Here is a 12,084-nt window from a genome sequence, read left to right as displayed (position 1 = left end):
AGTTTCTTTCTCAGAACCCGAAAGCAACAACTACAACAGAGAACTGAGAACCCACAGCGAATGGCGAGATTTGTTATTGAACATTGAGGATGATGGTTAGTGTTTCCCAATTAATATCCTTTAATATTAATTCTCATGAGTGTGTTAATTCATATGTAACAAAAATATTTTCATTCATCCAAAACACTTTTTTGCTTTAACGTGTTGTATGCTCCACCTACGACAGTAAAGGGGCATTATTTTTTCTAGTCTGTGCGTCCGTTCGTTCGTCTATCCGTCTGTCCCGGATCAGGTTTAAGTTTTTGGTCAAGGTAGTTTATGATGAAGTAGAAGTCACATCAACTTGAAACTAAATATAAATGTTCCTTATGATGGGATCTTCCTAAATTGTATGCGAAATAAAGGTTTTGCGCCTAATTTCAAAGTTCACTGAACATGGAAAATAATAGTGAGAGTGGGGCATCTGTGTACTGTGGACACATTTTCTTGTTTATACCTTTCTTATTATAAATCATATAGCTTAATACTTCCTTGACAAAGACTTAATTTTTCAAGAAAATTTCTGACACAATACAAATAGACTTTTTATGTCTATTACACAAAACTAGTACACATTTTTATTTAGAAGCCAGCTGAGGCCCACCTCCGGGTGCAGGATTTTCTCGCTGCGTTGAAGACCCATTGGTGGCCTTCGGCTGTTATCTGCTCTTTGGTCGGGTTGTTGTCTCTTTGACATATTCCCATTTCCATTCTCAATTTTATTACATCGCGATGACCTTGAGGTCATCCCGATGTATTGCTATCGCCTAGATTTCCATTATGTAAATTAGTTTTGGATTTGTAACCGATCTATAAACATGATAAATACGCGCACATAAACGAGTGCAAAATAACATTCCTTAACGTTTGATATAAATACATCTCTTCAATGAATACTGATAAAAATATTTTTGTTTACAACATAAATTAATAATATGAAAATGTTTTGTAGTTAGATATATATATATAAGTAAAAAATCATTGATAATATCAATGCACACGTACCGAAAAATTGTGTTAAAGCATGCGAAGAATATCTCAAAGAACGTTTTGTGAAAATACCGTCAAGGACCAGTAACTCTGTAATTGATTTTGCGGGAAAATATGAATGCCTACTCGTATCCAATCTTAGAAAAATCGAATTTTTACAGAAAAGTGTCCACCATGCACTTGCATTGCACTATTTTTAGAATAGTAGACTAGAATGATATACAAATGGATTCAAATCATATATATATGTAACTGTTATTTTAATATAATATAAACAACAACTCAGTGTATACTGATTTGTATCACTACAATATAATAGTTATTACGGTGAAGTTGAATTTCCTGTCATTTATTCATCATCCACGCACGAACTTGTCTCAGAAAAAAATATATCTCTGTACATTAACCTCAGTTTTAGGTAAAGAGATATGTTGTTTTTTTCAGAGACAAGTGCTTTTGACCATCCTCAAGAACTTGTGGTCATCCGATGTTCAGTACTTCAGTACTTTGATTTTTATGTGCATGGGATCAGATGTTTTTTGGTTACCTTCTTGAAGTTTACTAATTTTTTGAAATGTTCATAAGTGACAATTCAAATATATGGACTTCTCTATGGGTGTTGTAAACTGTGCAGAAAATGATTTACCTTCTTTAACTCAGCTTTTACTCCCAGTTTCTTGTTGTTCCTCAAATTTGCATTTTGATTATGTTTACTGTTGTATTCATTGTTTTATGTCAGAGTTTTACGGATGTTAGTTAATGATTTAATTTCTTTAACTTTTAATTGACAACTGCTGTTGAGATAAATATATAAAGCATTAACTATTATTTCCCACATTGGAGTACCTTTGCCTGTTGCGATTTAAATTTTTGGAGAATGAACTGTCCCATTGAATGAATGCAATAGGTATTGTTCTCAGTAAAGTTTTTCTTGGGCTTTAAATTTCTTTAAAAAATTTCTCTAGGAAAAAAACAATCATTGCATTGCTTAATTTACCAGCATCTATATATCAGTAAATAAAGTGATTTGAAAACAAATGTACCTGATACTGAATAACAACACACAAAACAGAATATGAATCTTTAAATTATTTTTTTCTTCTTCAATATTTTATACATTTATTTCTACTGAAATGATAAGCCTGTTGATTTTGATGACTCAAAAAAAAGTGCTGTCCCTTTGTAAATGGACGTGTGAGTTTTTGAGCAGCAGAAAATTAATTTAAATTCCTTGTTTTGGATATTTCTGGTGCCAATTTTTTCAAGATTTTCATATGTTTGTTCTTCAAAAGGATTTAGAAAACAAAGATAATGACTTTTTGCACAGTATATGCATAATTTGACTTTGTTTATGATTCCTGTTTTGACATCCTGATTTCAACTCACTGAAAAATGTCGAGGGTAAGCAGACAATTATCCATACATTTTTATACCAAAGGTTTCAAAGGGATTAAACACGATGAAATTTTAACAGAAATAAGTAAACAAATCGATATAAACAATGTTGGATCTATACAAATTACAGAAAAAGACTGTATTGTGTCTCTTAAAGATGTAGAGTCAAAAGATACGTTGGTAGTAAATGGTATAACAGTAAGAAACAGGTCAGTTAACTTTTTTGATGTAGAAAAATCGATTACACACGTTACCATAAAAGACGCTCCATACGAACTTGACGATCGCTATATTGTTGCACAAATGATAAGATTCGGTCAAATTGTTCCCGGTTCTGTCAAAAGAGGTTATATAAAAGGGACAGAAATAGAAAATGGGGCACGGTATATCGATATCTTGAACTGTGTCTCAGAACTAGCCTAGGCCGCTTTGAAGTCCGCTTATTTGCTGACAATAACCGTACACCATGTTTTCATTGTAAGTTGATCGGTCATTCCTCATATCAATGTAAAGATCGTCCAAAAATTATGAATGAGCGAAGGTGCTATAACTGTGCTGCTATTGGTCATTTAGCTAATGCTTGCCCGAATGAACCGTATTGCTCTTACCGCAACATAAAAGGGCATCCTAGGCGAGACTGTGAGAGTTTCAAGCAAGACCAAGAAAATCAAGATTATAGTAAGCATGGTCCGGAAAGAATTGAGGGTAGACAAGAAACTAAAATAGACGCACACTCAGATACACATTCAGTTTGTGATAACGATACCTTTTCCGAAAGTGGGAAAAATGACACTCCTGATACTCTAAATGTCCTTATTGGTGCATCCAATTGTACAAGACTCGGAGAAACCGATGAAAATTTATTAAATGCTTCGAAATCAGGTGCAAATTTAGAAAATTTCACACAAAGTCTAGACATTGCTGTTCAGAAAACAGACAGTTACAAAGTAGATAAAGTTGCTATTTGTCTCGGGACAAATGATATAAGTAAACATAAGGATGATAGTGACCAAATAAATTTACTTGTGACAAAAGCAGTAGCTAAAGTGAAATCCGCCTATCCAGAGTCTCATGTTGGTCTTTGTAGCATCATACCACGTAAAGGTAACAGTGCGCAAATAAACAGATTAAACCAATCGGCAACAAGTGTTAACAAGTTTATAAGAAAATTGTGCGCTCGCGAAGACAATGTAGATTATGTTGATTTGGAGAAACTGTTTTATAAAAATGGCACAATCATCAGATCTATGTTTGACAAAGCCGACAACAGCGGTGTGCATATAAACACTGAAGGTGCACAAAATATAAACAGAAAACTTAGCGATTTCTTTCATTCTCCAAAACCGTGCGTACAGGAACTACACACACCAATGGACCCTAAACGTAAGAGAAGCGACGGAACAACAACACCTACCTCCTCGGATAGAATGAACAAGCGGTCCAATACTGAACCAAAAAAAGATTAACTCAAAATATGTCAAAATCAAACTTTATTATGTTAATTAGAAAACAAAAAACAAAAAATAGAAAAATAGAAAAAAATGCATGCAGTTTTTAAATTTTGTAAATAAGTCCACTGCTTTCATACATCATATTTATATATTGTTTCTATTGATTGTAGACTGTAGTGTTTATTTTATATATCATATGTATAAAAAGAACTGTTTCAGGAAAGATGAGCAGTATAAAGTCAAATTATTCAATATTTATGATAGACTGTTTTGTCTGACCAAATACGGTAATGTAAACACATTATATGTCATATTTAGTGTATATATTGTATGTGTTAAAGTTTTCGTTAAGGTAATTACTTTTCATAAATTTAAAAATCTATTGTTTGGGAACAAAAGTAAAAATCATCACGTGTCACTTAATGTTACAACAGAAGTAAACAAAAATACCTTTTCAAATTAATACAATGAGTTTAAAAATAGCATCACTAAACGTAAATGGACTAAGAAATATTAAAAAACGTGCATAAGTTTTTAATTGGATTGTTTCACAAAACATAGATCTTGTTTGTTTACAAGAAACACATTGTACACAGGACCAAACTTGGCTTTGGAACAGAGAATGGAAAGAATATGGGGGTGGTGACAGTTTCTGGAATTGTGGTACAAACGAATCGAGAGGTGTAGGGATTTTATTAAAAAAAGATTTTACGCTTAGTTTTGATGTCTCAATAATTGATGATAACGGTAGAATGCAAATTGGTGAATTTAAAACTGACACTGCGGTGTACCATATATTTAATTTGTACACCCCAAATAAGGGTTCAGAAAGGAAACATTTTTTTGAAAATCTGAAAAACTTTAAAAATGACTTGTATTCAGATGATGGCACAGATCATTATAATATCTTCTTGGGAGATTTTAATTGTGCGTTAGACAGCAAACTAGATAGGGCCCCTTCGCATCAAAATGATGATACAGGATTAAACGAGTTGAAAAGTCTTCTATTGAATTTTGATTTAGATGATATATGGCGATGTAAATTTCCAACAAATAGACGGTATAGTTTTCAAAGAGGTAATTCAAAATCACGAATAGATTATATTTTTTTGTACGAAATCTCTTAGCTGCAAAATTTTAAACACGCGTATAATCACATTTCCATTTAGTGATCATGACATAGTTACTTCAAAAATTAAATTAGATGATATTGAAAGAGGACCGGGAATGTGGATCATGAATCTAAATACAATTAAGACAGATGAATTTTCAAATGCATTTAAAACGTTTTGGGAAAATTGGGTTAAAAGTAAGAATCGATTCAGTAGCATTCAAGAGTGGTGGGATGTAACAAAATCAAAGATTAAATTTTTGACCATGGAAATTAGTCAAAAACAAAACCGTTTATCAAAACAAAAAAATGTCATTGCTTTAGAAAAACAGCTTGAAAAATTGAAAATTCAATTGAACGAATCAAATAAATCATGTGACAAAATTTTAGAAATAGAAAATAAAATTAAGGAATATTATACTAATAAAACAGTCTCCGCAAAAATTAGATCACGGACTAAATGGGCCGAAGATGGGGAGAAGTCGACCAAATACTTTTTTAATTTAGAAAAGAAAAATGGGCAGAACAAATTATGGCAACGTGTAAAAACAGAAAACGGTGAGTATAAATGAGACATTGATTCTATCTTGAATGAACAAGTAAAATTTTATACTAAACTTTTTGTCACGGAAGGCTGGGACAAAACAGCGGGCGAAAAACTTTGTCAGTTTATAATAGATAAGGTAAGTAAGGAAGATAAAGAAATGTTAGATAAAGATATAAATATCTGTGAAGTAGAAAAGGTACTAAAAGTACTTAAACAGAACAAATCACCTGGCGAAGATGCTATAATATTAGAATTTTATATTTTATACTGGGACATAATAAAAGACGATTTCTTTAGGTTACTACAAGAAATCTTTAATGATACTATATTGAGTAACTCTCAACATAAGGGGGTCTTAACCTTACTACATAAAGGAGGAGAAAGGGAAAATATAAAAAATTGGAGACCACTAACTCTACTATATTGTGATTATAAAATTATTGCAAAGATTCTTGCTGAAAGACTTAAGATAGTGTTACCTAAAATTATTCATAGCGATCAGAAAGGGTTTGTTAAAGGTAGAAATATAAGCGAGGCTAACCGAATGATTCAGGACATTATAGAATATTTTGACAACGAAGATGAAGAAGGAATTATATTATTTTTGGATCAACAAAAAGCGTTCGATAGGGTTGAATGGGAATGGATAGATTTTGTACTGGAGAAATTTGAATTTGGCGGGAAATTTAGAGCATGGATAAAAATGCTATTATACAATGCTACTTCGTGTATTAAAACCAATGGATTTGTATGAAGATACTTTTCGATTACTCGCTCCGCTAGGCAAGGGTGTCCAATAGCGCCTCTCTTGTATATCATACAGGCTGAACCCATGGCATGTGCGATTAGGGGTAACATTGAAATAGAAGGATTAAAATTACCAGGAGAGGGAGGGAACTTTATAGAAACTAAATTATGTATGTTTGCAGATGACACCCAGGTATTTAATAAAAATGAAAAAGCTGTAGAAAATACTTTTAAAATTTTGTCCATATACGAAAAAGCTTCGGGTTCTAGAATAAACTATGACAAAACAAAAGGCTTACTTTTAGGGGCTTCTAAAAGAAAACGATTTAAATTTGATAAAATAAAATGGATCACAGGCAATGTTAAAACATTAGGGGTGTGTCATGGTTATGAAATAGATGACGATGATATTTGGAGAAAAATAATAGATAAAGTTAAAAATTGTATACACGTATGGAAAAGTAGGAAGCTTATATTTACAGGTAAAACACTTATAGTAAAAAATATGATACTTTCTCTCTGTTCTTACGAGATCGAAATACGAGGAATTCCGGATAAATATACTAAAGAGCTAAATAATATAATTTGGAACTTTATATGGGACGGAAAAGTGAATCAGGTAGATAGAAATGTCTGCTGTTTGAATGAAATTAAAGGGGGTATGGGTATGGTGAGTATAGATATGTTTATAAAAAGTAAACACATAAAACTATTATATCGTTTAATGCAGGAGCCATTGGAAAGCTGGAATGCGATAGGTAAGTATTGGCTTCGGAAATTTGATGAAAAATATAATGATGCCTTTTTTGTATGTAAATGTTCAAGTTTAAATGGTTTAGATATGAACCAATTACCACAAGTTTATCAGAAAATTATAAATACGTGATCAGGATTCATTCAAAATATTGATACACCTTCAAATAAAAGTGATATTTTAAATACGAGGATATTTGGAAACTCTTCTATTCTGTTCAAAAATAAATCATTGTTATACTCTGCGATATCACAACTATCCAGGACATTTGGAATCCAGAAACTACAGATTTTATTAGCTGTAATGAAATTTATAGGAAGCTGATTGATCGGAGAAATTGTATTTCCGAATTTTTTCAAAAATTAAACATGCAATTCCTAAAGATTTCGTGCAAATTTTGAAATCTTGCGGAAACCAAAGTTTGCATTATGAAAGGAAATTAAAGATATCAAATGACCTTGAGATCATTAACTTAAACAACCAAACAATCAAACCATCAAAGTTAAAACTCAAATATATTCGTACGGTTTTAAATAAAGATGTATCTCCAAAATGTCAAATTAAGTGGGAGGAAATATTTGGAAACAATATACTTTGGGAAAATATATGGTCGGCATTAAAACAGTTGACAATTGAAAATAATGTAAAAGAATTTCAATGGAGATCCATTCACAATATTTTATATACCGAAGAAAGATTAAAAAAAAATGAAGATATCAAATGGAAAATGCCACATTTATCAAAATGACAACAATATAGAAACCCTGCAACACTTATTATTCAGTTGTAGTACATCACAGTTAATTTCAAAAAATCTCCAAGAAATACTTATCAAATCAAACATAGGAATAAATAATCCTCTTGTTGAAAAGGTCATTCTGGTAGGTAAAAACACGGGAATACTAAAATATGATAATTTTCTAAACATAATTATCATATATTCTAAATGGACTCTATGGAAAATTAGGAATTCAATAAAATTTAACAAAACGCCTAAAGCACCTCAAGATATTTATAATATTTGGAAACATAACTTGAAAAATAATCTAAAATGTGTTCTTCTATCGAAAGGCATTGACATCATCGATAAGACAAAATTGGAGTCGGTGATAACGAAAATTTAGACAGTATAAGCTTGAGTCAAAGTACATTTTTTTATGGTTTATTGTATAAGAATATCGATTTTATCAATTTATACAAACATAAAAAAAAAAATTATAAACAAGTGTAAGCCTATCATGTTTATTGTAGTAAATGCACATCTTTTGTGTGGGTATCTTATTATTTACTTACTATTTTGAAATTAAGGTATAGAACTGTTAGATGCTTCTAACATTATAAGGATATATTTTTGACACTAATTTAAATCCAAGGTAAAAAGTGGACTACATTTTTATTGCCTTCTATTACCCCTGGATAGTTGGTTCATTTTGTAAACAGGGACCCTTAGCCTGTTCCTGGACGACTAAGGTAATTGTAAACAGGAAATATTTAGGAATAAAACGTTTATATGTGTTAAAAAAAAAAAAAAATAAGCCGGTTGATTTAATAGTGGAAAAAATATTGATTTAGGGTAGGTTGACTGCATTGCTATACCCTTTTGTATAGTTTCATCATTTATTAACCAAGCTATTATATTTTTCTTTGCAATCTGCACAATTGTATTATTAAATAAAAATGTCATATTTTTTCTTCTTCTCATAATGGTGTATTTTTAATGTGTTTACAAAAAAAAAAAAAAATTTGTGACCAAATGTATAGCATTGTTTCTATTAAAATTTGAATTTTTTTGTCAGTTTGAAAAATAGAAGTTGAAAGGGACAATGTTTAAAAAGTGTTTCCCTAAATTTATGCAATGATCGAGTGTCATCTGTGAATAAACCTCAATTTAGGTTTTGGAAAAAAGCCCAAAATAAATAAACGGATCAGAAAGTAATAAATTACTTTGTAATTTGTCTTTGATTAACAACATTTTCGAGACATTTTTTTTTGGAGGAAACTTGAGGCTTTTGTGGCAGAGTAGTCTAACCATTCTCTCATACAATCTTTTAACCTACTGAACAACTGACTCATTATTTCAGTAGAAATAAATGTTAATATCGAAGAAGAAAATAGGGTAAAGATAGTGTCAAATATATGTTCAACGCACTAAAGAATTGTCACAATTTGGTACACAATAACTCTTATGATATTAGACATACTTTTATTATCATAATAGTAAATTCATTCAAAGCAAATTAGTTTATTGATGACTAGTACTAGTTTATATCAGTATATGTTAAACTACAAATGTAGCACACACTCTAAATTCTGTATAACATCTTTATATTTAATACTTGAAAGGAGCTGAACATGTTTAAGATCTGAATCAACTTTACTATAGTTGTACATGTTCTTTTTAAAGTTCTGTGTCAAGATGAGAAAATCGAAGTATTGGTTTACAATATTTTCTAAAGACAAGTCGTTCTGAAGAAATTATATTCTTGAACAGTAAACTGAATTTAGGGTAGTTTGATTTAGACAAGAGATGATTTTTCTGAAAAATCTTTCTTATTGGTTTTTGATTGGAAATAAGGAAATATTAACCGATACCCGCCTACGGTTTTAAACATAATTCTACATGTTTTTAGGTGTTAGTAAAATCGAGTATCTCACTTTGCTTTGCAGTTCATTTAGTCGATTGGTCATTTTTTCAAGGCCTAATTTATGTTTATATAAAAGGACTCCATGTGTTCTTACTTACCACCCATCTCTCAAAAACAGCTTCGGTGTCATTCGTGAGCATTGGAAACAGTTGAAAAGAATTCCAAACTATCCAAGATTTTTCACGAGCCTCCCATGATAGCTTTTAGGCAACCCAATAGTCTGCGTAACCTGCTGGTGCGGGCTGAAGTGTCTGATAATAGAAGTACTTCTGGAGAATGTCGTTCGTGTGATGAAAAACGCTGCAAATGCTGCCTACAGATGCATCACTCATCAACTTTTCACAGTAAGGCAACCGAAAATAACTGTAAGATATTTTGCAATGTTAACTGCAAAAGTATGAATGTTATTTCCATTCTAGAATGTTCGGTTTGTGGCCTCCAATATGTTGGTGAGTCAAAGCAGCCTTTCCAAAAACGCCTCAATGGCCATAGAAGTGATATCTCTAAGAAGCCACTTCTCCCAGTTTCTCAGCATTTCAGACAATCTGGTCATAAACTTGATGACTTTAACCGCATGAAGATCCTAGTGATTGAACAGAACATTCACTGGAGTGATGCCCAGCGACAGGTTCGGGAAAGCTTTTGGATAAAGGAAATAAATGTACTCATCCAAACGGCATCAATAAAAAATACTAAGTTTTATTTTTCACTCATTTTGGGATGTAAATATACACAGTCACGTATATTTGAGTATTGAGTTTTGTTTTATATTATGATGTTCAGGATTTTGGATTAAATCAATAGACCAAAACTTACCTGTATTATTGAGCTATTTTTATACATATAATCAGTATTGTTAAAATAATTGACACTGAAGAAGGCTATTTGTTAAGCCGAAATATTTGTCAACACGATTTATTAACAACATCTTCGTATAATACCATCTTATATTAGTATCGTTGTGCAAATCTCTAGACTTATATATTTTTTTCCTTATCTGTACAGTATCGTCCTTTTTATAGACTTCTATATATATATATATATATGTTAATGTTATAGAAGTAGTTTGAACCCTCTTTTAGCCCCACTGATAAAAAATTGACTTAAAATACAGTAATACTTTTTGGTTCCATTATGCTTTGTTTAATATCTACACAACCATTATTGCATCATAAAATAATGTTTTTCATATTGGCCTAGTTTCAGGCCTGAGGCATTGCATATTGGTCTAACTACTTTTTAACTAATCAACTTAAATACTTGAATAAGTGTTTTTTGTCACACTTCCATTTGTAAATGTTGTTTTTGCGTCAACTTAAATTTTAAAGTTCTCTCACTTATTTTAGATCTCACAAATTTGAATATGCCCAAATATTCTTTATGTAGTCCTTAACGAATTTAGAGAAAAAAATTGTTGAATTTAGATGCCATCAAATATTTCGAAATATATTTTAATAGTTTATTTGTCCAACAAAAAAAATAGTTTATTTTTCTTTTTAGATGGAACAGTTGGGCTGAAAGACTTATTGATCTTTGTAACAGGATTTGAAAGGAAACCACCTCTAGGATTTTAACCTGTCCTACAATTGGAGTTCAAACATGTAATTTCTGAGAGTTCTGACGATGCAGTCCCATTTGCCAATACATGTGCAAATACTTTACAAATTCCTGTGCTGGAAAACTACAAAGACGTTAAGATAGAATGATCTTAGCCATAGAATTAGGTGCTACTTTTACTGATCATTGATACCAGTCTTTTTGATTAAGATGATAACACAATGTTGACTGCTGTACCCCTATTTTTGACATTTTTACCTATTGTGTCTGCTTGTTTTGTTCACGCATCGTTGTCAATATAATGGAATTTGATGCGACTGTCATACAAGTGAGAGGTTTAGCTAGCTATAAAACCAGGTTCAATCCACCATTTTCTACATAAGAAAATGCCTGTACCAAGTCAGGAATATGACAGTTGTTATCCATTCGTTTGATGTGTTTGAGCTTTTGATTTTGCCATTTGATTAGGGACTTTCCTTTTTGAATTCAGTATTTTTGTGATTTTAGTTTTTGAACTGGCAGATGGCAAAAAGCGATACCACATACTTTTCTAATTATTTCTGCTTGATATGTTCTATTTTTCAGAATTATTTAGTGTTACTTTTCTACAAACCATTCTTATATCTTCTCTTTCAGTATACTTTAATTGGGTGAAAGCGTCCCTAGACCTGGTCAAAAGAACCCCTGCCAAATTTTTTTTGACTGGTGTTCCAAATAAACATTTTAAGGCATATCCTTTTATAATTTTTTTTTTAATTGTATACGAGGGCCTCAGGAAAGATTAGTTATTGTAACTAACTACATGTTTACCCTCTTAAATAAAGAATTTGTTATTATTATTATTATAA

Source organism: Mytilus californianus, unplaced genomic scaffold (assembly GCF_021869535.1).
Source record: "Mytilus californianus isolate M0D057914Y unplaced genomic scaffold, xbMytCali1.0.p SCAF_70, whole genome shotgun sequence".
Classification (NCBI taxonomy): Eukaryota; Metazoa; Mollusca; class Bivalvia; order Mytilida; family Mytilidae; genus Mytilus; species Mytilus californianus.
Note: the sequence above shows the minus strand (reverse complement) of the source record.